The sequence below is a fragment of the Falco cherrug genome, chromosome 13 (genome assembly GCF_023634085.1).
Source record: "Falco cherrug isolate bFalChe1 chromosome 13, bFalChe1.pri, whole genome shotgun sequence".
NCBI lineage: Eukaryota > Metazoa > Chordata > Aves > Falconiformes > Falconidae > Falco > Falco cherrug.
This window is the reverse complement of record NC_073709.1, coordinates 22,688,076-22,716,067: the sequence shown is the minus strand read 5'-3', so window position 1 is coordinate 22,716,067 and position 27,992 is coordinate 22,688,076. Positions and strand designations below refer to the sequence as shown.

Genomic DNA, 27,992 nt, shown 5'->3' with positions numbered 1-27,992 from the left:
TTAGCTAGCCAATTTTTAATGTTTTGCCCTAAAGCCCATTTGTTTTTGAAATCGCCTACAGAATTACTGCAGGGCATAGAGCTCTAAGTTTAACAAAGTCTGGATAAATAAGGGTTTGATTCACTAGTATTTGCCAGATTAAATAATTTCTTAGTATACAACTTTTAGACCCAAAAGTTTCTTATGGTCTTGCATAATAAACTATTTGTGCAATTAGCAATAAATTTGTCACTGTAAGTCACTCTTTAAAGCTGGGAACAAGTATAACATTTATTAGTGTGTTGGAGTTTGCAGTTAAAAATAGCTATCCTGTTTTCATATAGTGAATGCACTTTCAGGCTTCTTTTCCCCAGCTCTGTAGATACAGGGAAGGTGACAGAATCAGCATGAATATGTGATAGAAAACCGTATTCTTTATGTAGAAACGAAGTTTATTTGCAACATGTTTTGATAAAAGAAAATCTGCAAATTTTGGCTTCATTGCCACCTCTTTCAGCATTGTATTTTGGGCTTTAGCAAGTGTTTAATGCTACCTGTTCTAATTGCAATAGGCCTTATCTGAAATGTGCAGTCTGGTGTATTAATGCTAATACATTATACAAATATGCAATGTTAATACATTATGCAAAACCAAATACCAGCTGGTGCTCAGCATGCAGCTTTAGCACTCAGCAATTAAACAACACACAGTGAAGGACTTAACTTTGTTCAAGTTAAATACTGTGGTCTAGCATGGGTCTCTGAGGCCCATCTTGCAGAGATGCCTTTGCACCAAGTTCTGGTGAAACGGCTGAGATTACTGCTTGCAGTACTATGAATGGTAGTCAGAGTATGTAACATAGACATTTACTTTTCATAGTATTTACCAGAACTGGTGGTTATTTATCTGGAAGTCTCAGGCATGAGGTGTTATTTGATTTAGGGAGCAGTGTGTGTAATTTATTACCTCTGGATATCCCTTGGCTCCTTTGGAAATATCTTAATTAATACCATTTTCTTCATTAGGGGGTTCCTAATTAAATTTGGTATACTGTATATGTTTGTCTCATTTGGTTTAACCTTGTAATAAATCTGTCAAGCTATGTATCACATGTCTATTAGCTTTGAAAAACTGAAACTCACGCAAATATAGAAGAAAGAATTAAGCTCATTATGGGCTTCAACCTTGTAAGAGTTTGAGGAATCCCTTTTATATCAGCAGGAAAAGAACAATCTGAGCCTTCACAAATTATACCCAACCTGTGTGTGGAAGGTGGTGGTGAGGAAAGTTGAAGACCGAGGAGGAAGAGGGGGAGACTTGGGGCATGAAGGATTCCAAAGAAAGGATTTAATTATATTGGAATTAAGACTAGAACATTCAGCTGGACTGAAACAGAATTAATTATAAAGCATTTGTTTTGGAGAAGCCAAGCCAGAAAAAGCACAATGCTGCCAAATAATATTATTTAATAATTGTATTAAAAAAATAGAAAATTAATCCTTTGGGACTCTTAGTAGATCATTGAAACCAACTGGTCTTTTGATGAAGTATGTATCTTTCTCAGATTAAATTACAAGGACTGTCTCATATTCTCATGAGATTCTGTAAACTGATATTACATTTTTAGTAAAAGCAAAATTAACGAATTGGTGATCACGGACTTTCTAGAGGAAGGGCAGAGCAGAGTTTTCATGAGCAGTTACTCAACTGTCCATTCTACTGCTTTTCCCCAACTTGAGCCTCATGTTTTCTATGATGCTGGGAGAAACTACTTTTCTTGAACATTTTCACATTTCCTGGCCCTGCTCTTGTCTTGTAAGTGACGACGTGTCTTAGAAAATAAAGCAAAAGAAAGAGAATGATGGTTCTTGAGTGAGTTGGAAAAAATACAAGGAAACCTTTTAAAAGAGAGAAAGGGATGTGTTTACCCTTTGCTTTGGCTTCAGCTGTGTCTAGACATGGCTTTACCTGCTTAATGGTAACCACAGAGCCTAGGGGAGAATCATCTCACTCATTTATGCCCAACATTAATGCCTCCTTGAGGCATTTGCTTCAAAGAACTGCTAGACAATGCCACAAAAGCTTCTAGAATCAGGTCTGGCAGGACCTGGCAGCGTGATTTTTGGCTTCCTGAAAACAAAATCTTGAATGCTGCTGATGTGTACTGCCAAATGCCTTTAGCCCTGGAACAGGGTGTTCATGCACAATGCAACTCTCCCTTGAAATACTGTAGGTGCGTATCCATGGCTAACTAATTTTAGGCAATACTTCAATGTTTATGTCGATTTGATGGATAAAGCTTTCTGAGATGTTTTGTGTAGAGAATTCAAATGTAGTCACAAATGAAAAAAATGTTAATTTGGTTGGACAGCTCTGTGTTAGATTTCAGGTGCCCCACAGCCGTGAGCCTTTTTTCTTTTCAACAGTGTTTTAGTCAAGAAGTGGAATTAATGCTGGGTTTATCTTAACATTTCTGATTTTTCTGGCTTAATGTGGTTCCTTTCTTGCCCAGTTTGAGACTCCTGCTGGGAGATAATTGAAGTCCCTCCTGGGAGAGTTTCTGCAGCAAAACTGTTTCTTTTCAAGCTTCTTTAATGTTTTGCCTCACTTAAAATTGATGGAAATATGGCTGGATGTGTTGATCGGTTCTTAAAAGTGGGCAACAAGGGCAGGTGGAATGGCTGATGCACAGTGATACCTGGTGCAGTGTTTCCTGGTAAAAAACAAATACGGTTCTCAGATTTTGGTGTATTAGACTTACAATTTTTCTACAGTTAGGCAGATTTTCATGTTTTGAGTTGCATGAAAACATTTCTTGACAACATAAGCTGTGAAGGGTAGGCTGTGTTTAGAATAACTTGGAGGATGGAAAGATTAACTTGGCACTTCAGGATCTGGGCCTCTGAATGCTCTCCTAACAGCTGTCTTGGGAATTATCCTCGCAGGCACTCTTCTCCCAAGATGTGTTCTCTGTAGGGAAATTTTCACCGCTCTTCGAGATTTTAGTGAAAGAAAAGCCAGTGCTGACTCTCCTGACTCTGGCTCTACATACAGGTGTTAAATCTTTGTCTCAAGTTCAGATCAGGAGCTCTCCCTAAATTAAGAGGGATTTGGCAATCTCTCATGGGTTCTGTAGCTGTCTATTGTGACAATGTACGATCTTAGAAACCTCATGACAATAACGGCATAACAGGGTGAAAAGGAGTAGAAATAAAAATTTAAAGCCAGCCTGAGAACTGCTGAGTAAGGGCTCAGTCAGTGCCCATGGCTCTGCCCTTGCCGGATGACGCAGCCCCGCCTGGGAAAGGCCACGGGTTTACTGAAGGCCTACTACAAGCTCTCTCCCTTGATCCCATCTAATTTTTTTTGCCACAAATTGAATTTTATGAATCAGAAAGAAATAACACCAAAATAAAGCTGGGAGCTGAAGAATGAAGTGGAGAAACATAAGAAAGTGTGTGGGTTGTATCTTGATGTAGGCCTTGCCTTCCAGAGGGGCAACAGAGCCTGCCTACAGGTAGGGCACCCAGGGCTCCTCTCTGGCTTTCTGCCCCACAACAGGCAGGGCAGAGGTGATGTTTCAAGGATATTTAAAAAAATAATTTAGCTGCTTAGAAAGCCTGGTCATTCTTGCACATCTCAAACTACCCAGCCCCCTCGGAGCAGGCTTGGACACGGAGCAGATCCTGAATGGCTTCCTCCAGGGAGCATGGGGCTCTGCTGCCGCCCGCTCCTGCCGCTGTGCGCCTTGGGTACAGCCATAAGGCCCCTGCCTAGCAATCAGTGTGAGTAAATCTGCTACTATGGCCATTATAATGGCCATAAAGTGGCTATAGAGAGAAAGTAACACCACATCACTGGGGTCTTGCCTTTGAACACATTCTCAAAGATATAATTAAAAACACCAAGTGCTTATTTCAAAGCCAAAGTTCATAAGTGATGGGTCTGGCATCATGCCTATTGCAGGAAGGCTAATTACACCATAAATTAAAGGTTGTTTTTTTTTTTTCTAACCAAACATTATGACCTTTAATAAAATTGTTTTTACAACCAGCTGTCAATAAATCATCCAGGAAAGCTAGTGAGAAATGTTCTGTGAGCACTCCACTTCTGTGAATTTCATTAGCTACAGTTTATTTGGTTTTGTGAGCTATGATGGTTTTTAAATCTCAAATTAAAAGCCCCGAACCATAAAAACTAATTCAAGAACATTAGCATCTCAGTCTCTGAAAATGAGACTCTCTAATTGCAGAAATTAGTCAAGATTGTATAACGATCAGGAGGTCATTAAAAAAGAAAAAAAAAAAAAAGAAAGAAAGAATAGTGCATAAGCTGTACTTGATTCAGCTGCAGCAGCTCCAGAAAAACTTTTTTTGAATATACCCTTCATGACAGAAAAATGTGTCCAGGTAGATTGATTTGAAGCACTGTGAAAGCCTTTTAACCTAGCGCTTTGATTTCTCAGACATCAGTTTTCTGCTCTTGTTTATTCTCTTAGGTGCATCAGCCCTTTTGAGTTTGGCCACATGCAAGAAGTTATGCTACACGTTGTACTGTTGTGTATGTAGCAGTGAAGTATGAAGTAACACCGATAGGCTTTACTTCAGGATTTCTTTTTGGTTTGCATTCTTAAGGTTCCTGTACTACTTCATGGTAATTACAAATATTTGTAGGAAACACACTATACTGCTTGCTTTGTCACTTTAGGATGGACATATTTTAAAGCTAGGCATTTTTATTAGATTGGTACCAGAAAATCAAACTGCTAACATTCTACTCCTCTGCCTCATAAAGCTCTTCTAAGTAGAAGAGTGGATTTAACTTGTGTTGTAGAAACATCTAGAAAGCCTTTAAATTTGAATTTGATATGGCAAGACAGCAATCCTTATTCTCAGCTCCTTTTTGAATTGCTGGTTTCCTTATGTTTCTGTTTTCCTCTCCAAATATTTTGGCATGACTGTTTTAAGCCGTTCATAATGCCCACTCTTCTTCTGACTTACCAAAGATCATTTGTGTGGAATATGTATCATAAAAGTCAGATACACCTTTCTGAGCCACGCATAGCTTCTGTGAGACCTTGCTTACACAGTTGCTGACATCTGACACAGACATCCCTATTCTGCCCTGTGGCTTCTGTTTAGAGGGTTCCCAGGGATGTACAAGTACATCCACTCCCTCTATTGCATTTTGTTTCAGGGACCCTAAAATCACTAGTTGAAAGGAGAAGGTGAGACTTCCTAGTACCTACTTTTTACTAGTAAATTTTAAAAATTACCTCTTTTCCTGTACTCTGCCTTTTTAATTCCAGATGTTTTTCCTCTTCCTTATTCCTTGTCACGAGCATTTGTGCACTGTTTGAACCAATGGTCTTTTACCATGTCTACACCAAAAAAATGAAAATAATGTAAAAAAATTTCGAGTCTTTATTTGCCATTGCAGATTCCCTGGGAAACCTGTTGGTGTGTATGGGAAGATTTGAGACACCCTCAGCCCTCATTCCATGGGCTCTTCTGAGTCTCAGTCAGAGACATTGATTTCCCTGCATGTTTTCCTTCTCTGGATCTCACAAATTGTTCCATTCAGTTACTTTTTGCCATACATGCACACATAGTACCAGAAGTAGCTTTTCAAACTCAAACACCATGGTGTTGTCATTCATGTTGTTCCCCAATGTATATTTGTCTACGTATGCAATGTGTAAATGCAGACATATATGTGCATGCATTTATCTATGGCATGGTGATGGAAGTATCAGTTTTTGTTATGTGACTTGATCTTACAAAGTGGATTCCCGTAGTCTGCTAGCATATTGTAGCCTTGTTATTTCTGAAACAAATAACTTCATGCTTATTCCTTATATTTGATCTTTAGTGAGACTGTTGTTACAGCAGTTCTGATGATCTTTTATTTTTTCAGGCAGAATTTCAATTAATACATTCTTTTCTGTAGACATTTGCCTGTATGACATGTAACCGTCACTTAAATGCCTTGGCAAAACAGATTGAGCTATCCTCCCACCCCAATCAAATACTAAAACATAAGCACTGAACCTTACTGTGAGTAAAATAAATAAATTATAAATTAAATCTAAAAGCAAGATGTAGGCTACTGATGAGGGCAAGAGAAATCAGAATGTATAAATATAAGTTACTTGAACTCCATGAAATACACACACGCGCCTGCATGTGCACACACACATAATGTTAAACTTGATCTGGACTTTTTCCTTCTGGCTTCATTAATCAACTAGCCAGTTAATCTAAAATATTTCACTTCAGCTTCACAGATCTGTTTTATGTATATACATTTTTCAGTTTTTATTTTGTTTGAGGTTTTTTAATATTACTTGGCTTGCCTTTCAATTATTCTTGAATGTTTAAGGTTGGAAATGAAGTAAATCACAGACCCCCATGGACTGATGTAACACAAGAAGGCAGATGTTTTTCCCTTTTCTCAGGTCACACACTGTTTTTAAACTGAATGCACCAAGTCTAATGAAATGCTTAAATACTAGTTTCATATAATAGTAGGCATCTTTTTCTGTAACCATGTTTATTATATGTGGAAGCCATAAGCTCTTCAGATCAATAGGTCCTATTTAGTTCCTATTAGGTGCTAATTTTAATTGGTATAATTTTATCCATATGGAATATGCATCATATGTGTCAGAATTGCCTTGGTGAGCAGTATATAGTTTTCACAAGTTCTGTACCTAGCGGCCTGTTAATCTATCATTGGATTTATTTATTTATTCATTTATTTAAATAACAAACAACTGACACTTCCAAAGGTACAAACTGAAAAATACTTTCCAGGAAAGATTTTTTTTCCATATTGATTTAATAGGTAGTCCTGTAAAGTGAGTACTCTGTACACATTTTCACCATGCATGAAAATGGAAACTGGCAACTGAGAGAAGAGTGTCACTCTGTATGACTCTTGCTCTGTGATACGACCTACTTGTTGTAGAATTTTGTATCAAATTACTGCCTTTTTATTTTTTAATGCTTTAGCATTAGCAGAACTAGTCCTTTCATTATAATTGAGTTTTTCTTATTGTTTAGCTTTGTCTTGCAGCAAGACTCAGAAGGTTCCTAGAAGGCACAGTATAAGTGCTAATTATATCAATAGAAGGCAACATCCAAGGAATAAAATGTAAGGACTTGCCAGCTGCACCATTTCTGTCCAAATTGGCATCAGAGTTTTGAAGTTTATATTTAAGGTTTTTGCTCAGGCCTGGTACAAGAAGTGCAGAAACTCAGCACTTTGACTATGAGATTCCTGGTAGCCCTAGGCTCATCACAGCTGTCCAATTTTAAAGAAGTTTCTATGAGATTTTTCTGAGTTTCTGAACTGATGTTGTTTTATTGCATTTTTACCTGTGCAGGATATGAAAGACAAGTATTACTTTTGTGGATAAAGTTTTTAGCTGCTGAGTGTGTATCTGTTACTTTATACATGCTCCGTTATTTGCCTTCCATTCTAAGTGAAAGTAAGTTTTTAGACTGCTAAAGGGTCCCTGGGTTGTGGGAGTGCTCAGGGAAAGCCAAGATACCAAACACCTGTTTTTCACTAAACTTGAGGATGTTGGGTAGGTCAAGAGGGGAGCTGTGGGTTAGCTCATTCCACTGTAAAGCAATGAAAGCCATAAAATATTATGAGCAAAAAGCCACCTGTTCTTGAATTAGTGCTTGCCGTCTACCTTTGTGGTTTAAATTGAAAGTTCAGTATCTAGGCAGCCTGTTTTCCTTTTGCTCTGACTTAACCACAGTGTGTCAATTTGTACAGTGCCTTCACAACCAGCTCCATCTAAAAGCTCTTTGTAAAACACAAAAGCAGGTGCATACATGCATCCCTTCCTCTCCCAGGCACAGCACACTAACTATAAAGCTACTTTTCTGTAAACAAAGCATAAAAATCAGGCAAGTGTCAGAAACTAAACTCAGTATCAAAGTATTAGAGATTTTCAGAGAGATATGTCCTTCACAATACATGGCTGAAACAGTACTCCTTGATTGACTTCAGGTTCTGTACTCTACAAATACAAGCAGCAGCTCTGGCAGCTTCATCATCGTCCTTTGGACAGAAAAGCTGATGGTCTGTCTGTACTGCTGGGTGTCAGTATGGAAAAGCATGAGGTTTTGTATAATCTGGTAATTTGGTTGGGTTTAGGGCTATTTGTGTGTGTGTGTGTTTGTTTATTGTTGCCTGGCAACATATTAGTTTGTTCAGAGTCAAAGTGTAAGAGTGGGAGTAAAGAAGCTGATCATACAGAAGAGCCATGTACTTGATGGGAAGTACTCTGTAGCCGGAGGGGGCCGGGCTTTGTCATCCCATTACTACACTGACCAAAAGACAACTGGCTGAAGGCAAGAAAAACAGCTGAAGGGGGTTTTATCATGAGATGCCTGAGGAGGTGGTAGCCTGAACAGATCTACTCTGTCCTGCTGTAAAGGTAATGTCAGTGTGGCTGACTTTCAGGGATCTTTTTTTTCCAGGTTCCAGCGCATATCCTTTGATTCTTGATCTTCCAAAAAATGCTTGCTGTTACTGATCTTGTGCCTGTTTTTGCTTGCAGTGATTCAATCTGTTGTATTTGCCCATTTAACATCCAGTTTAGTGGACCCTGCAGTATGAGGCTGTTGTGGCCATGTTATGCTTTTACGAGCAAGTCTCTTTTTCCATTAAGTCTTTTAAGATATTTGGGGCAACAGTAATTTTAGGCAATTACGTGTAATGCCTAAGTGAGAACTATGCTCATCCTCCCCTTCCCACATTGTCAGTGAAGCGAGCTAGAGAGTGACAGCATGCTTGGGCTGTGATTCAGATATCATGTGGGCTGAGGCATCGTTTCTGGAGATGCTTCTCTTCTTTCCACAGACAGCTTGTCTAGCAAGTGTGCAACAAAACTCAGGCCAGGGTCTCTTTTAATACTCTTTTGTGAAAAAGATGTAAGCATAAGGCGCTCCAACCTCTTCTGGGCAGCTATGAATGGATGGGAGTCTGTGTGCTAGATCACATCTGTACACCTCTGCCACTATATCTAATGAAGCCCTAACATCCAGAGGTGCAGCTTTTGTGAGCACTCTAAAGGGGCAGCTGTCTGCCATTTCCACTGCAGATGGCACAGTCTAAAACCATGGCCTTCCCACCAGATGAGGGCATTGAAAATGCAGGTTTGTGAAGGATGCAGGCTTCTGCAGTGGTCCATGTGTACTCTGGCAGAGGTTGTGAACAACAAGCTGGTTGTTCAGCTCCTCAGGGAAGTTTGTGCCTACCTTGCAAGGTCACTCATCTTCTGGTGGACATAAAGGAGAAGCTTTCTCTTTAGTAAAAGAAAAACCTTTTTTTTTTTTTGCAATATGGTATGTTGGGCTTAAGGAGTAGTCATATGCAGTTTAGGCTTGTAAGTTATCTTTACTGTTAACATACATTTGCCAAGCAGTACAAAATGCCCAGGAGAACTTCATCTTGCCTGTGTTTCAGTGGTTTGCTATTTTCATGTTTCTCTGTGGTTTTGTTTTTTTAAAAAAATTTGTTGTCCAGAGCAAAATATTCCTTCAGATAATGTATAATTTTTAGTCTAAGTACAGTTGTTCTTATTTTGTTAGCTCTGGCTTATTTAAACTCGAGGATCAAGTAAGCCGATAATCAGTTTAGTTTTGCAAGCAAAGGAAACAAAAAGAAATAGCTAGGGATGTTACAAAAATGGAAAGGAGTTGTCTCTGTCTCTGTAAGAACTACACACAGATTAACTGATGATTTTAATGCCAGTATGTCAAAGTTAGCTTAAATGACTTTTATTAAAAATACCTTAGAAAACCCTTAAAATGAAAAAAAAAAAAAAATCCAAAAAAGATTAATGAAGTGGCTATTTGATTTAGTATTTGTACAGGCCGCTATTTACCAAAAGCAAAACCTCATATTCTGCTCTGCATACTCCAAATCCACTTCCTCAGTTTCTGAGCTTATGCTGTCAACCATTTCCAAAGCTCTGTGGTAGCACCATTAATAATCCTTTTGATATTCTTTTTTCTAATAAACGTAAATCATCATGAACTCATTTGGTATTAGCATGGATGTCGTAAGTATTTCTATGGTATTCCATCACTTAATAAAAACACTCTGTTGTAGATCTGACTAAAATTAAAGCAACAACATTACCATGGACAAAAATTTGAAGGAATCCCATCTCGTGTTATGAATATGGCATATTCATATGAATATGAATAGTACACTGCCGTCTACTTCGATGTGAAATTTGGCTGGATTGTGGCAAGTGGGACCATGAGGGAGGCAAGAGACTGATTCTCACCACCTCTGAGCTTGGAGAGGGCTCCCTGTAGCATCCCAGGGACATGGTGGGGCTCCAGGTGTCATGCACAGGCGTACAAAGGCGAGGCCAGCAGAGCTGTTGCTGCATTTTGCTTGTCTCAGCACAAAGTCCTGGGCAGCGGTGACCTGGACACTGACACTGGGCAGGCACTGCCGGCTTTTTTTTGCTTAGGTCAGCAGTGGCAAAGGTGTCTGCCCCCCGGGATGGGGCTGCTGTCCACGGAGCTGGGCTGCTGCTGTCAGGTCTTCTGTTTCGTGTAAAGCTTCATCTCTCACAGCTGAGATGGTGTATGAAAATTGTGGCTTTGATGCTGCCAGAACTTGGACTTCTGCTGTAAGCAGGCCTGAAAGTAGAGAAAGGAGTAAGAAGGTCCAGCTCAGGTGGCTTTTCAACCAGTCTAAACTGTTGTTTCTCAGTGACCAGTCCAAGGATAATGTCCACAAAGTGAGGGTTTGCCTGTTTTGGTTTTTAAGCAGATCACTTTATTAATCTCTACTGGAATGCTGCTTAAATTTCATAGCGCGAGGCAGTGCCAGGTACACAGCAACTGGGCAAAGGAGCTCTGCGTGCTCTGCCCTTCCAGTGCCATACCCTGAATTTGCCTGCTCACTGCAGCATTTCTCCAGCTGTGGGGACAGGTGAGATGATGGGCAAAGTAGGACAGAGCATGCAGGATCACAGCATATTCCTTTGGCAGGAGGAAAAAAAGCAGGCTCAGAAAACTTAATGAAGTCAACAGGACCAGGATTTCCTTATTTTAACTTTTAATTTGGTTTAGTACATGGGTCTTCTTGCTCTGGTTGCTGGTCCTTGTGGTGAAACAAAGCACTGAAGTAGATGAGAAAAGGGAGATGAAACTATGGCGTTACTTCAGTCCAGCATCAGCCATAAAGATGAATTAAAAACCAGAAGTAGAATGACTCATTTAACATTGCAAAACAGAAACCCTTCTCTTTAATGTTACTGAAAAGCCACATCTCTCCATAGTCACATTAAAAATAAAGCCTGTATTGAAATTGCTGGGGAGCAATTTAAACTTTGCTATTGATTTGTACAGTTCCTTTGCACTGAAATTTCAAGTAAGGTTTTTCTTATACATTTTGGTTTTGCTTTTAGGGGGATTAGTTATTTACATTTAGGCTGGAGAAGCAGAAGGCAGACTGGTTTATAAACCTCACATTACTGACCATTTTTGTCATACAGTGGGCTATTATTTTGGCAGTAATTGCAAAGGATCTTTGCATTGCAAAGGTATAAATTGTCAAATTCTCGACATCTAGTCAAAGTAAAGGAATATGTCAGCTTTTTAATGAGTCCAAATATTGGTCTGCATGATTATTTTATTTATGTGATTGAGGTCAATTACATCCTTTTAGAACACGAGCAATAGTAATCACTTAAATTTTTCTGTTAGCCTTTTAACTGTGGTTAGATGTTTTTTCCTAAACAGCTTCTTCTAATATCTTTAATTTGCAATATTTTTACTGGTGCCAATTGTTCTGCTACAGTTTTGCAACGGATATAAACCACAGTGGTTTGTTCATTACACTAGATGCCTACAGATTTCTTTTTTTCTGTAACTGTGCTGTATGATTTTTATGTGAAATTGCTTCTTTACAACTGTAACTAATAGGATTTTCCTGGAAACAATCAGAACATCTTGTACCAATGTTTACAATAAATATATAAGAAGAAATTGATAGCTATCTAACAGTCCCCAGGAAGATGCAAAGCCAGCCTCTGAATGTTTTTCAAAGGTAAAGATTGGGTTTTATTTTATTTGTATTAAGACTTATCATGTTATTTGAATTCCCTTGATATTTTTGTCATACTTCAGAGCCTATTTTTACATTGTCCGTCCATTGAACGTGCTGGTCTTACATGGTGCCTGGGAAATGTTAATTGAACAATCCTGAGTTTAACCCCTCCTTCAAATATTTTGTAAAAATACAGCTGTTAATAACATTTATTTGGCTTCAATTTAAATATGAAAAAATCTATTTCAGGAGGTTACTGAAAAAAAAGTTTAGACTTAATATGTGTTCCCCACATATTAAGAGCAATGGCATGTGCTGTAAAGAATAAAAACCACAACACACAGACATCAGTCCTCATGGGCTAATGGAAATCTAGACCTGATTAAAAACCCATTTCAGGACTTTTTTATTGCAGGGGTGGGTTTGATAGCTGTCAGTGTACAGGAAAATAGCACATCTGGAATCTTACTGTGTACTTGTGCTGGCTGGTATAACTCAACCTGTGTGTCAGATATTTTTTTTAATAGCCAAGATTTATTTGGTTTCTATTAATTTTTTAAAAGTCTTTAGTAAGTATGCTTATTAAGTACTAAATTTTTACCCTCCACAAATTAAAAGCTATATTTTAGTAGTGAGCAGTTTCCTTTTGAGAAAAGTAAGAAAGCAGAAATATGCATTAGTAACATGGAAAGTTATTTGATTGCAAATGTACCCCAGTAGATTCTCAGGGATGACTATTTTGCAGTTTGTTTAACAAAAGTTGCATTTTTCTTGTGACTTTTCTACCCAGATATGGGAAGTCTAAATTGAGATATTAAACAAGTAGCAGGCTCTGACTCACTATAATATCGAGTTTATTTTCCCATTAGGACAGTGTATACGCCTAGGAAATTGTAAATATTGTTTAAAAAGCACTCAGATTTGCTTGTAAAATATGAAACTTTAATAAAGAAGAGGCTTTTTTCCTAAGCAATGTCTTGCAGAAAAATGAAGTCAGCTACAGATCAAGAACTCCAGTGTTGTTTTGGTTTCAGATCTAACCATAGTTTTAATGAAATATGTATATTTGTAATCATCATTAAGTTAAAAGCAAGAACAGAGCAACAGAAGTCCTTTGACAGTGCCCCACATCTTTAGATTTATTGTCTAGTTAAATTTTTAATAGTGCAGTTTCAGAACTTTTCTAATTGCTCTAGAGGTTTGTACAGCTGAAATATTTAATATGTTTTCATATATTCAGATCATGGTCTAAAATCAACAATGACCTTGATGTTGCCTGTCTTGGATGGTCTTAAAAATTTCCAAAGATTGAACTATGCATATGAGTTATTAATGCTTATGGCTGACTTACTCAAGTGTCATTATAGTCCTGTCTTGCTCTGCCAACCCATAATATTAATAAGTTCTTGCAGGTTTGAGTTGCCAGGTGAAATTGTAAGTCTTCAATAGGAAAAGAGCCAGAAGGGCATAAATTCTAATCATGTTCTGTTATCGTCAAGATGTTTTTGAAGCAAATAATATACTATTTATTCATTTTTATACAGTATACGTAGACACACATTTAAATGTCATTCCAGTGTTAAAATGACTAGTTAAAAAAGTCATAACAAAGGACCTCTAGAATGTCACTACAAAGTGCCCCGAAGAGTTCAGCCAATTCATTTGGCTGAGGTGGAGAATGAAAAGTACGCCCTTCTGGGGAAGAGTCACCCTCTGGAACAATCATTCATCAAGTAGTCATAATCCTGACACAGCAGAGCGTCCATCAGTTTTAGGTGGACCAAAGTCGAGTGAAATACTTGCACATGAGATTTGTCAATGTTTTCCAATACCATAATATTTGTCCTCAAATATACCAGTCTTTTCAATTTCTTAAGGGCTTTAGAGCCGAGTGCAATAGTGACTTCTCGATAATTATTCACACTTTACAAAATGTACCATGTGCATTTCCCAATACCTTAGGAAGTATTACGTATGAGAAGTAAACTGTACTTGTCAAAATATATGAGCAAAGCATATGTTGTAAAGCAATAGCCTGGCTTTTGGTTTTCTTACTAAGCAGAAATTTTCAGAAAGTCTTTGATTTTTAGAATGCTGTGATTCAAGGGTAGTCAGTGGGAGACAGTCTGGGCCTTTATTTTTTTCTGAATTGTTGAACAGTTCTGGGCTCTTGCACTGGGTTCCTGCCTTCTTTTGCTGATTAGTCTTAAGAGGTGTAAAGCTAGGAGCAGGAAATGTTGATAACAAAGTCTGCTTTACCAGACAAGTTCCCCATTTTAACCCTCTAATCAAACTGAACAAAGTATGAAGTTAAGGGCAGGAGTCTGCACTTAGAAATTACTGAGAGGTACCATTTTTTTATCTTGTGTAACTCGGACTGTATCTATTTGATTTTTGCAGGTAAGAACAATTTGTAGTATAATTTTGCATTGTTTTGTTGCAAAGGGTCAACACAGAGTCACTGCTTCTCTTCTTAATCTCAAAATAAATTGAAATTAAAATAGGTCAACACAGTAGGAGGTGTGTTCCACAGGACTTTCTGGAGGTAGGGATTCATATTAATGGACGAAGGATCGTGGTTTTGAGAGGCACTCCCCGTCAAAACACTGCTGGTGTAATGCTGGGTGTGTTGGACTGTTGTGCTTCTCTCTGCCAGGGCAACTACTTCAAAATGAGCCAATTTTGCTCCACAGACCACAGTGAGTAGCTGTCACCAGTCAGCCCTGCTGGGCTTATGAGGTGCAGGTCCACAATACCTTGGCCAGGAGGGTAGGTACTGTTGTGGGATAGGTGATCTGAGCTCAATATTCTGGTGGGGGACACAGAGGCACCCTGCTCTTGTGCAGCACCATGCCTCTGCATTCAGCAGGCACTTTTGGTAGAAACCCCAAGCCGGGTACGACCTTTATCATTGGTGAATGTCACTCAGTGGGCTGCTGGTCACAGATAGATCAGAACTGTGTTACTTTTATTCATGTTCTAATTCTGCGGTGAACTAGGTCAATTATTTGCCATTGCTTTCGGATGCTTGCAGAGATCCATCACATTTGTTTTCTTCTGTATCCAGACAGTTTAAATTTGGCAGTGCTTACATGTGCAGACAAGTACTATTAAAGGTGTGAAAATATTCCCGCAGGACTGCAGCTCTTGTGTTGATTCCTGGATTTCAAGAGAGAGGACAGATCCTAACGATGACCTGTTAGCCATTTCTGCCAGGCATTCTCACATCAGGCTTATAGACTTGAGTTCAACCAAAGCTTATTTTTTTTAGAAAGGCATTTGGTTTTGCTATTAAGTCTTCAAGTGGCAGGGAATATATTATGTCCTCAAGTAGACTATTTTAGTGCTAATTTGCCTCCCTAGTAAAAATGCACATTATTTTTAGTCTGATTTTGTCTGCTCTAGGCATTGGACTTTTTCATATCCCTGTCTACAAGCTTAAAGTAGACTGAATGATTTATAAGATGGGAAATATTTTTGGCATGGATGAGCTTATAAACTATGATCAAGTCAAGCATTCAAATTACCTTGGATAAGTTTGAATCTCTACAGTCTTTCAGGAATAGACAGGTTTTCCAGCCACAGACCCATTCCTCTAACCCTTTTCTGAACTGTTGCTAGTTTCTGAACATCCTTTTAAAGTAAAAGTCAGCTAGAGAGCTCAAACTCTGAGATGTGATGCTCTTTTAGTACTCGTAATTTACCCCGTGATCTTAAGATGCCTCAGAGTACGAAATAACTTTTTTAAAAAATTGAGAGCTTTATCAACCTTACAGAGCTCTCTTTCAGGACAGTAATTCTCATCATTACAGCTGTCACACCGTATTTACTGCTGTTGCTGTTTTCTGTTGAAATGATAAAGCCAGGCAATGTCTGCAATTGTTAACATCATCCTGTGTACAAAAAATCTCATGTTTCCTAGCAGACCCTAAAATAGCAGTAAAGTGAGGAGGAAACCTTTGGCAACTCTGAAAACCAAGAGCAGAAAGTTGCTGCCTAGTGACAGCAAAGTGGCTGAGGACATGAGGATGACAAATGGGAGTCTGTGTGGGTGACACCTCAGGACACAGCTATGGAAAGCTCTTGTTTGGGATAAAATTTTCCTGTGTCCCAACATGCAAAGTTTGGGTGCAAGGGCCAGATCTACAGGGCCTGCTTGGCAAAATACAGTTGAAAGAAGGAACGCGTTCAATCCCTTCTTGAATGCACCAGTGTTTCTGCTTCTGAACATAAGTCCCACAACAGCCATGTCTGTTGTCCTAGTAGCTCTGCTATAAACTAGTAGACATAAGGCTTTGGCCTATTGGTGTCGGCTCTGATCATGTTTGAAAGATTTTATTTTTTTTTTAGCATTCACAGTAGCTCCTCCATTTTACATCTTTATTGAAATTTATATTCTGTAGAAACTTCACATTCGTTCTTCATGGGGAAAGACTTTTTTTGCCTGCTTGGAGTAAGGGAGCTTTCCAGCCATGGACCTTAGAAGACTGAAGAACCAGGGGTTGGTGTGAAATGCCTTGGGGTTTTTAACCCCACCTGAACTGCAGGTCTCTGTGGGTAAAGGATATTGCTTCATGAATGGACCATATCTGGCGAGCAGGTCTAGTGAACAAGTGAGATCTAGCTGAACAAGAGAGTAAAAGCAAAGTCTTCTGTTCCTGTCAGATTTCAGAACACCTAACTTCAGGTCTAGTTAAACATAATTTTTTATAATATAATATCTTGTCCTCTGTGGTTGCTACTCCTGCTCACTTCTTTAGCTCGTTTCCCCTTTTCTGGCTTCATTACTTCCTCAAATCCCAGCCATCTTTGGCTTTCCCAGGTCTTCACACGCAGCTATACCTACAGCTGGAAATGGGAATGTAAATGCCAGTAGAAAAGAATGAATTCAAAATGGGTCTTCTAAGGTTTTCTTGCTACTAAGGTGAATATTCCATAAAATACAAAAAAAGAAAAAGGATGCCCCATCTAAAGTAAACCAGTGTAACTCTTATGCTGGTGGGAATATTCTGTACTTGTAAGCAAATGCGCAGACTTCCTGCCAGAAGGGGGTAGTTATACAGATGCCTCTAATAAGCTGTGGAGTTTGTTTCATTGAGTAGAGATTTGAAAGTGGAAACCAATGATAGACTTCCTTCCAGAAAATATGTTTTTGTGACATTCAGAGCTGGAAAGTACTATCCCTAGTTTATAAATGGGGCAACAAAGTGTGGAGATGATTATGTGATTTCAGAGAAAATCCAAAAATTTCAGAGTCAGTGTGGAAGAGAATTAAAGTGTGACAGCACTTCCAAGGAGAAATGATACCTCTAATAGATGTAGAGTTAGCTTAGCTTCTCATTGCCTAGCAGAGCCCTACACTTCTGCACTTTGTGGCTGTGAAAAACACCTAATCAAAATGGTGGCATTTTTTGTGTGCTCACTTTTCATAGGTGCAAATGAAAACACCAGATGGAAAACAAAATTTAGCTGACCATGGATATTTTAATAGCTATATCAAGCATTCCTTTTCTCAAGGACATAGATCTACCACTGCTTTTCCTAACAGAAAGGGTCACTGGAAAAGTTCAAATGATGGTGCTTTTCTAACCAATCTAAGAGAATTAGCTGCACTAAAATGCTTCCTGGCTTGTGTTACCACAAAAATTGTAAAAACAGTTTTACAAGCTGTTGTGCTTTAGTGCAAAGCAAACACATTAAAAACATTTAATGAGCATTGCTTCTTGCATCTTCCTGTTAATTTATGTAATTTAGTCCTATAAAAGAATCAAGAGCTGTTTGTTTGGAGCAGTTTAGGATGTTATTAATAGTTGTTGGTCATGCTGTACTTGTAATGTGAGCCTAGATAGGAACTTGCAGTTATAACAGTTCTATGATATCGAGAGTTGACTCTGCATTTGCTTAAACATGTAGGAAATAAACCAGTTATGACACAGTAGAATGCAGTTAGTTTTTTCTAAACTAGATTTTGATATTCTAGTGCTGTGCACCCTCAGACCTTAAGTCTAAGGGACCTCATGCCTCCACGGTGCCTTTCAAAGTTGGTGTGGAAGCCTCTGCACACATTACAGAGAGGTGCCTTCGCTCCTACAGAAGAGGCAGAGCCACATGTTGGAAAGCACAGCTTCACACCACATGTTCAAAGGCCCTCTTAGGAAAACAACGCAGAACTGTAAGGGCATGGCACAGATGACCTCAGGGATCATCTCCCTTTTCATTTCCAGAGCTAGCTGGTTCAGAGCAGCGCTGGTTCCAATTACAGCTCAAGCACAGCTGCAAAATTCCAATGGCACCCACATCTTAGGCACAGCTTTACTGCCTCTCTTCCTGTATCACTAGGCTGATACGCAGTATATGCAACTGATTTGGCATATATATAGATTCAAGAGTAACTTGGCATTGTCTATACATATTATTGGCAATTTTTCAAACCTTTCCATTTGTGTGGATCTCAAAGCCGGTCTCGCTTCATTTGTAAATGTGGTTACTTGCCTAAGTCATGCATGATGCCCTTAATAAAGTTGTTCCTGCAATAAGCTCAGACCTGTTGGACAACTTTGTGCTGGAACTAATTATGCTTCCTGACATCCACTGAGGAGTGACTCATAATTTGCATATGCTTGCCTTGTATCATAATTCCTGAACTGTCAATTGAACTCATTCTGTGCATTCTCTATAGTTACATTGTATAGTAACATCATTTTTCATAAGTCACGTAAATTGTGTGTTTTTTCATCTATAGTTTCTTTGTGTTGGAATCTTTCACTGTGCTGTTTTTTTATATCTTGGATACAAACGAAATCCAAAGGCTCAATAAGTAAGGCTTTATGAATAAAGCGGAAAGTTTTCTACTATGTGGGTTTAAAAATACACTAAAAGGAGCGCTGCGTTTTATGTTTTGAATTTCTGCTCTAGTGGAGGAGAAAAACTATTAAATGGAAGAGAAAGAAAATAGTTACTGGTGAAAGAAATGTGAAGATGAGGTATGAAAGAGACTGGGACGGCACTTTATTTTCTCTTAGCCCCCTGTGCAAGGCTCGTACCCAGTTCTACACACTACAGTGAGTTACTTTTGGTATATTAGTGAAGAAAAAGAAAAAAAAATGTGCTGCATAAATTTTAGGCTGGCTTTCTGCATAGAGAAAATTTCACCACTGTTCTTCTCTCTTCTTTGTAGTCCTCAGCATCACTGATGTGAGCCTGTATTTATTTTGATAATTTTGGTTTCTTCTGTTATGAATGACCAGGCTGGGCCTGGTTCAGGCTGGAATATTAGGCAGAAGCAGAATGTGTGAAACTAAGTTTAATCATGATACAATGCTTTCTGGTAGCCTAGATTTACTAGGAAAAAATGCTGTCCCTACAGTGAGGTTAAATGGGTCTAGGTGATATTGCTGGAGCAATAACACACCCTTTAATTCACTGAGTGCAGCTTGTGATAGGAACGTGATGTGCCAGCTGGATAGGATCCTGCTAGGAATGACTATAAACCTTTTTATTAAACATGATTCAGCCTGTCTTTACTTCCCTCTCCCCTCCGCTGGTTCTCCAAATTGCAATTTCTATCTCCTCTTTTATACGGTAGGAAAAATAACCCAGATGAAAGCTTTCGTTCTTTGCCTTATGAACCTCTTTCCTCAGACCCCCTAAAGGGAAATTGTTTCTGGAAAGTTTGGACAGTTCCTTTATTTTCCTTAATACTTGCAAACACTAAACCGCCACCGCAGCAGAGGTATTTGTATTGCCATACACTGCTTGGTGATTTTTCTTCCTATATGACTTTTCCCTGTCTCTTTCGGTTGTCTTCTAGGGCACAGCTTGTGGAAATATGTCACATTTCTGTGGTGCAGCAGAGTGGGAGGCAGCAAATCTGGATCTTATTACCAGTTTGGCCATAGTCTTCCTGTGTGAACATGGGTAAGTTAATTATTCCTTCACTGATAATATGGTGATGTTAATCACTTCATGGGGCAAGGGTGGCCAATCTGTAACATGCTTGAAGTGTTTAAGCAGTTAAGATGGGGCTCCCAAAGCAAGTCTCTGTTGTGTGCTTGGCTAGCATGGAGACTTCTGGGCAACCTGAAGCTCCTCCATGGGACAGAGCAAGTGGCTACAGCTGCTAATGCTGATGCCACCCAGATGCCCTGGGATTCAGCTGCAAGGCAGCCCAGACCTGCTCTTCAACAGGTCCTCAAGTGAATCATGCACGTCCCACCCTGTTGAGATCTTGGTACGAAACATCTAGGACTAGCAAGGCTGGCTATCTCTGTTATATAAAAATAAAAGGAAAGAAAAATAAGCTAAGCTCTGATGAAAGGAATAGCAGAACCACAGCAAAGAGGGCTGGGAGAGAACAGGTGGTCCACTCCCTGCCAGATGCAAGTTTATTCCTGCATGTCTGTTCAAACCATGGTTTAAAAAGTGCCAGTGATGGACCAAGATGGTACCAAAGTGCAAATATTAGGGTTAATTCATATTATAATGTACCTTTCAGCTACCTTCTTGTTCCCCAAAATAAATGGACTGCATGGGTTAAGGACTGCATTCCTCCCCACATGTGTCAAAAATCTCGTTGCTTGCTTGGTTCTCCTGATCCTATAAATCATACAAACTGTGTTCGTCTTGGACTCATACTGCCTTATTTTCCCACTTACTGCATAGCTTGGCAATGTTAGAAGGGACATATTTTCCCTCCCTTTCCTTCTTTTTGTCTTTCTGTTGAGCATTTTATTTAACTGGAACTGTAAAATCAAAACATTAATTGCCAGTCTGCTACAACCCTTCATGCTTTATTTGATAATGGGCACAACTTATACTGCAGTATAAAGATAGTTTAAAAGACATACTAACCCACTCCTTTGAGTGCAAATCATCTGCATGGTGTGTGTAAGAAAAAGGCCCACACTTGGGACTGACAGGGGTTAAGAGCAGATCTGGCAAAACTTGACATTCTTCCCCTAGAAACTGGATCGGGAGAGTGAGCAACATCCAGGCACACAGACAGCAGCTGAGCATTGGGCTCGGATTCACACGCCATGCAAAGCCGATGACACAGCCTAGGAAAAAGGAAGAGGAGGGAAAGCTCCCCCTCGATAACCAAGCTATTCCCTAGTTGCTTTTCTTTCAGATCCCCATCCAGCAAAGGCTCTAGCATGGACTTTATATATTTAAATAGTTCCACTGAGGCAGGTGTGATTTCAGGGTGATGACAATTAATCTTATTTAAAATCACGTCTGAAGATTGAATGACTTCCAGGATTGGGTCTTTGCCGACAGTCTTTGGATCATTTAGAAAAAAGGCATCTGCTTAAAGCAATCAAGATACTAGGAGGAAGCCATAACATGAAAAAATGTACCTGTTTTTTTCTATATTGTCTCAAATTAAAGATTGAGTCCTATTTTATTACAGTTTCACGCTGCTAAGCCTTCTTTTACAAGAAAAATAGAGTACATTTGACCAACATCTCAAGAAACAGAATTGGAAGAACCTGTTTTGTTATGTTCATAAACACCTGTTAAGAATATTTAATTTCTTAAATTCTCCATGTTTTTTGTTAACTATGTAGAAAAGAAAAATTACAGATTATTATTATTATTTTTTTAAATGCAGTCTTATCCATTTTGTGGCCTTACTTGTAAATTCTAATCTCTCACACCTGGACATGTCTCCCTTAATGCTGAACTGTGCTGAAGATTAAAGATTTTTAAAGGTGCAGGGGTGTATGAACAAGTTCAACGATCTTGAAATTGCATTAGCTGGTAGGGTGTAGCTGGTTTACCAGAGCTACCAAAACAATACTTAACTGCTATACAAACACATCATGCAATTAAATGCATTCGTCTTGTTCATCAGGGTAGAACTGAATCATCTTCCAGAATTCAGCTATGCTTGATATCTGCATGTAAAAGCAGATGTCTTTGATGGTCTAGAAGAAGCTTGCCAGGGTTTTTTTGTCTTCCCTTCCTCAATATACCAGGAACTGTGAATTGAAGGGAGAAGTATAATATGAATATGGGTGTAAAGGCAAAATCATTGTAATTAAGGTGTTTTGCTTCTCCCAAAAATCGCCTTAAGTCTTCACACAAGAATTCTGCTTTTTTGACTAACTTTGCAGGTTTTCATCATTGGAAACATGATATTTTCTGTGGCCTTCATGGACAAGAAAGTGCATATGACATGCTCACATTCTATCGATTTTCCAGATCCGAGAATGCTAATATTTTTCATATGTAATCAACTGCTGTTTACATTATTTGGGGATTTGAAGTCTGTTTTGATGCTTTATGAAGTCTGACATTGCTTGAAAAAACAAATTCTTAATAATTGATTAATAAGCATGGTTGTACCACTTAATCTGTCTGTGCAAAAGAGGCATTATTCCTCTGGGACAGGAATAACCCAGCATTTAGTTAATCAAGTTTTAAAAGCTGTGAATTTAAGCTCTTTGGGATATATACATTACCAATTGCAGGAAGTTGGGAAATAAAAGGAACTTTTCAAATAAAAAGATGTCAATTTAATAGCAAAGGAGCTGGAAACAGATGTTTCACGCAAGGCATAAGAGTTGTGTCATTCCTTTAGGTTTTCAAAGTCACTTCTTGTCAGATGCATTGGTTAAGAGAGAAAATTAATGAGCTGTGTTAAGTTTTATTACACAATCTTCTGATGTGGGAAAGCTTCCCTCCAGGAACAGCTCTGTGCATGGCTTAACTGATTTAGGCATGCCTGCTGCAGTATTCTCCAGAATGTGTTAGAGATCAAAGTAGGGGGAGTTATTCAGGTTTTATGGCAAGGTAATTAAAAAAATATGGGGATTATTACATATAAATCATACTTGCATAAATTTGCTGGCAAAATAAAATCAAATAAACACGTTTAAAACATGAGATCAGGAAAACATTCAGCCACGTTTTTCACCATTACAGATGCAAAGCTGTACCCTGAAGTCTACACAGTTGACCTCCTCCTTGCACTGCAGAGAATTGGCCCAGTTCCATTTTAGTGGCATTTTCATAAGGGGGGTGGGGGGGTGGGAAGGCACACTGAGCTCTCCTATTTTGTGATGATGTGGAGATGGGCACTTTGTACCAGGTACAGATACAAGACTTCCCTTGGTTTCTAAGGTGATTTCATCTGAAAGTTTATTCTCCTAGAAGTAGAGTCATGTGCCTGAGCCATCATCTTTTCAATGCGAACTTTAATATACAAAACGAGAGACAAGAGCAAATTCTTTTCTCCCTGCTGTTGTTTCAGTGCAGACTGTAAGCGTAGAGCAGCTTTGGACCAAAAACTTCTGGGAAAAGGGGTAAAAAAGCCCTAGAAAACTGTAAAGACTTTCTGTTCTCGGTTACACAGGATTTCTGAGGGGAGTGGGTACAAGCTCAGGAAAGATCACAGCTCATCGTTTCGGGCCATATGCAGGAGAAATGGATGCGTGCACTATGCTCCAAGTAGGGGCTTAGAAGTTCCAGTTTAGAAAGAGGGAGAGATGGTCCAGTTGTAAATGTTGAAGTCCTGATTGTGAAATGCAGAAAACATTTCTCTCTGGGTGGGAGAGAAGTGAAGAGTGTTGTGAAACTTCTGTTTAATCAGAGGAGAGCTTCCACATTTCTGTCACATAAATATGCAGAAAGGATAAGCTTATAGCCTCAGCTGTCCTGAATGCAGTGATACCATATGATGACAAAACACACATGCGCATGCCTGTATAAACATATACACAGTTGTAGCCAAAACATATAACACTGTCAGGACTGAGCTCTCTCTCTCTAAGGATGTGCATATGCCCTCTTTGGTCTAATTGGGTTTATGACTCTACATGTGCATGTATATGGAAGAGATATAAAATACAAGTACAGCAGCTTTTGATGTGAAATAACATTTATTTTCTTGTACCAGTTACAGGTCCCCGAGAGAGTACATGTAAAGTTTTCACTGGAAGCTACACAGCTGAAGCACTGGCAACAGAATAAGCAGAATATGCTTGGCTGTCATTTTACCAGTTTTCTTTGCTGCAGTCCTAACGTGCATGAAAGAAGGGATATTGGTTGGCAACCCCGTGCAGATGAAACAGTTCGATCTGGACAATGAAAACCTAGGGAAGTTTCAGGTGAAGATTCTCCTGTGGTTTGCTTCTCTAGGTGATGAAATAATTTCCTGAAGGAAGTGAAGAAACTACCCCACAATGTCGAATCGTTTAAAGGTACTTGATTGTCAAATATTGTGCATCTTAACTTTGTCTTGGTGTTTGGCCTTGCAGATCTCTTCCACTTCCAACCTTTTTCAAAGAATCAATAGATGCTGCATCTAATAATGATAATGAGTATGTATTAAAGACATATTATCTGGAGCTGGAAGCTGAAGGCCAGACCTGAAAGCATTGCAAAACTCAGCTGTACTTGCATACTCCCTGAATATACACTGCTGTTAAGCCCATGTGCGCAATCTTGAAGACAAGGACCAGAAAACTCGTTGAGATTTTGAAACAACAATAATATAAAGCCCATTGCAAGATTTAATATAAAATCTGAACAGTAAAGAATTCTGTGATGTATCTGGTTCTTGTTTGATGTACTTCTACTGCCACAGTTAATATAGCATTTGCAGTGTACACATAAAGCAGATACACCCAGATTCCTCTCTAAAAGAGTTAAATTAATTTATAGTCATGTATGCTATCTTTTCTGTTGTTTTTTCCCTCACAGTTTCTATAGGCTGTATTTAGTTAATGTAAGTTCTTCTTAACCATCTTCCACAAATTTTTCTGTTATATTATGGTAGAGGTAGATGATTATAAAGGAGGCTATAAAGATTCTTCTAAGAAATTTCTAAGCATGAAGGGAGTCCCTTTTTATTGGTAATTACCAAAGTCTATGAGAATGTACCTCAAACGAGGTATTCGGAGACATATTTTTCTACACTTAGGAACTAATGGTTATATATTTCAGTACAGCAGAGCAAAATTCACCCTTCTGTACAACATCAGTCAAAGTCTTCAAAATATTTCAGCCCCCAAAGTAGAATTAAAGTAGTATAAATTTTCCTAATGGCTGGTGCCAACTCTTCAGACATAAGGTTCAATTTCAGCCTTACTTCTTCTGTATACTTGTGAATACCAGTGAGCTGAGGATTTTCTTGGTTTTGCTGCAGACACGCTGCATGTCTGTGTGAGCATTTTCTGCAAGATCTGCCGAAAGACAGGAACGTACAAAGCCTGTTTTACAGGCTGTCACGTTTGGCCAAGGTCAGTCTGACCTGAGTATTTGGGATGCTTAGAGCAATAACCCCATTAATATCTATGTTTTTGTGTTCAGCAGCAAGCTGATGACTTTGACTGGCTTACTTATGGTTCTCCTGCAAGCCTCAGGAACAACATTGTTGAGAATTTCATTTGTATTTTTGTTGGTTGGTGCATATGTGTTCTCCAGTTGCATCCTGAAGTGCTTTGTTTCATAACTAGTGTGTTGATACTGGATCCCAGTGCTGTTGCTGCTAGCCGTTCCTCCCTCTCCCGGTTCTCTCACTGGCTTCCTGCTACACTGTTGGGGAAAAAAGAGTCAGTATGTTGGGGACATCCTCCATCGAACTCTCTGCTCTGCTGGAGGGGCTGAGGAAGGACCAGAGGAGCAGTCTGTTGACAGCTTGTGTCTCTGCCTCTCCAGTGCTTCCAGGAAGGATGATGCTGGATCTCAGCACAGAGTATGAGTTCCTTGCTCCTCTGTGCTTGCTTTTCCAGGCAAAATGGAGCACCCCAGGACCACGCATCAACCCCTGATGGTCAGCATGCCATACACTGTCTGCTGCTTTCCTTCAGCTGAGAGCCCTGGGGGGTGCAGGACAGGAGCCGTTGATGGCCTTGGCACTAAACCCCTGAGATGCCTGCATGCTAGCGGAGCCCTGGCAGATATGAACACAGAGCCTTCTTCCCAAAATCTGCATGAACCCTGAATGCAGTTATGTTAAAGTGATGTTTTGTTAGCTACTTAACATTGTTTCACCCTTTGTAAAATGGCATCGTCACTGGGAAATGCCTTGAAATTTTTATCTAGAAACTGTTTTAAAATTGGAATGTTATTATTACTAGGTTACTGTAGAACTAGAAAAAAAATTACCGTGGACTTTTCCTCATATATGTTTATGCCTAGAAGGCAGCCTGCATGGGCCCGTATCTAGACAGACTCATGGACACAGTCTTTGTCAAGGCATAAATCATTTTAGAGGCTTGCTAGGTTTACTTCAGACAGTTCCATCTTCTCTATTTGGAACAGGCTGTGTTATCAGCCTAATTGCAGCCATTAAACCATTTGCGGCCGGAATTTTTTGTTTGTGTGTTAACATCAATGTTGGCAGGAAAATGATCACTAGAGGTGATGCTAACTATAAAATATGTAATTGCTCTCCAGTAACAGTGACTAAGGGCTTTAAAGGAGAAACAGGACCCTATAAAAGCTGCTTATTCTGATTCTAAAAGGATCAGATAAAATAAGGAACCTGCTCTGAACAGTTGGGATGATTTTGTGAGGAGATACATGGCTTGGGCAATCTGATTATGGGCCATCTGCATCTCATACCTCCTTGGAGGCCGTATTTGATGTTTAATGTTTTTTCTTTGGGGTTGCACCATCTTTTGCTTTCAGCTCTCTACACTGATGAGTTTTTGATAGCTTCTTGTACAAAGCAGTGCATTTTAACGGTTTTGCCTAACTAGAACTAAATTAGTTTATATGAAGCAAGGGCATACCTTTCTGACAAAGATCTCTCTAATCCATTATGTTGTGTTAGATGTCTATTGATCTTTTTTTATAAGTGCAGTGATTTGGTAATTATCTTTAAATCCTTTCTTTTCTGACTGTGCAGTGTTTAATGTGTGGTTTTATTGATTAAATAATAGCATACACTTAATGTAACAACAATGTGTTTCTTGCAAGATCTTCCTCATTAATAAATTAGATGCACCATGTATTCAAGCATGGTATCAGTTAAGCTGACAGGCACAGAGGATGTTGCTGGCCTGGTTCTGGTACAAGTGTGCAAGTAGGTATGTAACACTGTGCATTGCGATGTTCAATACAAATTCAATTACCTCAGCAAAGTTGCTGTAAGAGGAGAAAACTTTTTTACACCTTGCAGTGAATATTGCTGAGGGTGAGTGGTTTTTTTAACGGCATTTTCATCGTTGTCAGGACTGGTATTGTAAAGATAACTGGAATTTCTGGTGTGGCCATGCAAAGACATAGAATCTGCTGTCCTACGCACTGTGGTGTTCTCTAGAGTTATAACACAACAGCAATTTGTGGAAACCAGGGAGAAAATAAATTTATCAGATAATCCTAAATATTTTCAGTGGTGTTACTTTGTTTCCCTTTCAAATTATAAACACACTTGCCTATATGCCTCCCTCTTTTGCAGCACTGTTGCCAGTTACTCCATTCTCTGTTTCTTTATGTATTGAGTCTGGCTGAGATGGAGTTAATTTTCCCCACAGCAGCGCTCACGGTGCTGTGCTTTGTATTGGTGGCTAGAAAGGTGTTTGTGACACACCAGTGTTTTGGCTACTGCTGAACAGTGCTTGGAACAGCATCAAGGCTGTCTTTCCAATATTCCCCTCTCACCAGTAAGCTGGAGGTGGGTGAGATCTTGAGAGGGGACAGAGCCAGTACCGCTGACCCGAAGTGATTACATACCATATGATGTCTGCTTAGCAATAAAACCTGAGGGAAAGGAAGAGGAGGGGAGATACTCGTTACTATGACATTTGTCTTCCAAAGCAATTGCTGTGGGTACTGAAGCCCTACTTCCGAGGAAGTGGCTGGACTTCACCTGCTGATGGGGAGTAGAGCATAAATCTTTTGTTTTCCTTTGCATCCATGCAGCTTTTGCTTTATGAAACTGCCTTTATCTTGACCCATGCATTTTTTT

At 39.2% G+C, this 27,992-nt stretch overlaps 1 long non-coding RNA gene across 1 annotated transcript in view; it reads left to right on the top strand.

The window, feature by feature from the left end:
- Nucleotides 1–27,633, top strand: part of LOC129737321 (uncharacterized) — a 96,839-nt gene extending 69,206 nt beyond the window's left edge. Inside the window, exons 5-6 of the long non-coding RNA XR_008735042.1 lie at nucleotides 19,884–19,990; nucleotides 23,973–27,633. This is a non-coding gene — a long non-coding RNA (uncharacterized LOC129737321). The remainder of the gene's footprint in view (nucleotides 1–19,883; nucleotides 19,991–23,972) is intronic.
- The last annotated feature ends 359 nt before the right edge of the window (nucleotides 27,634–27,992 follow it).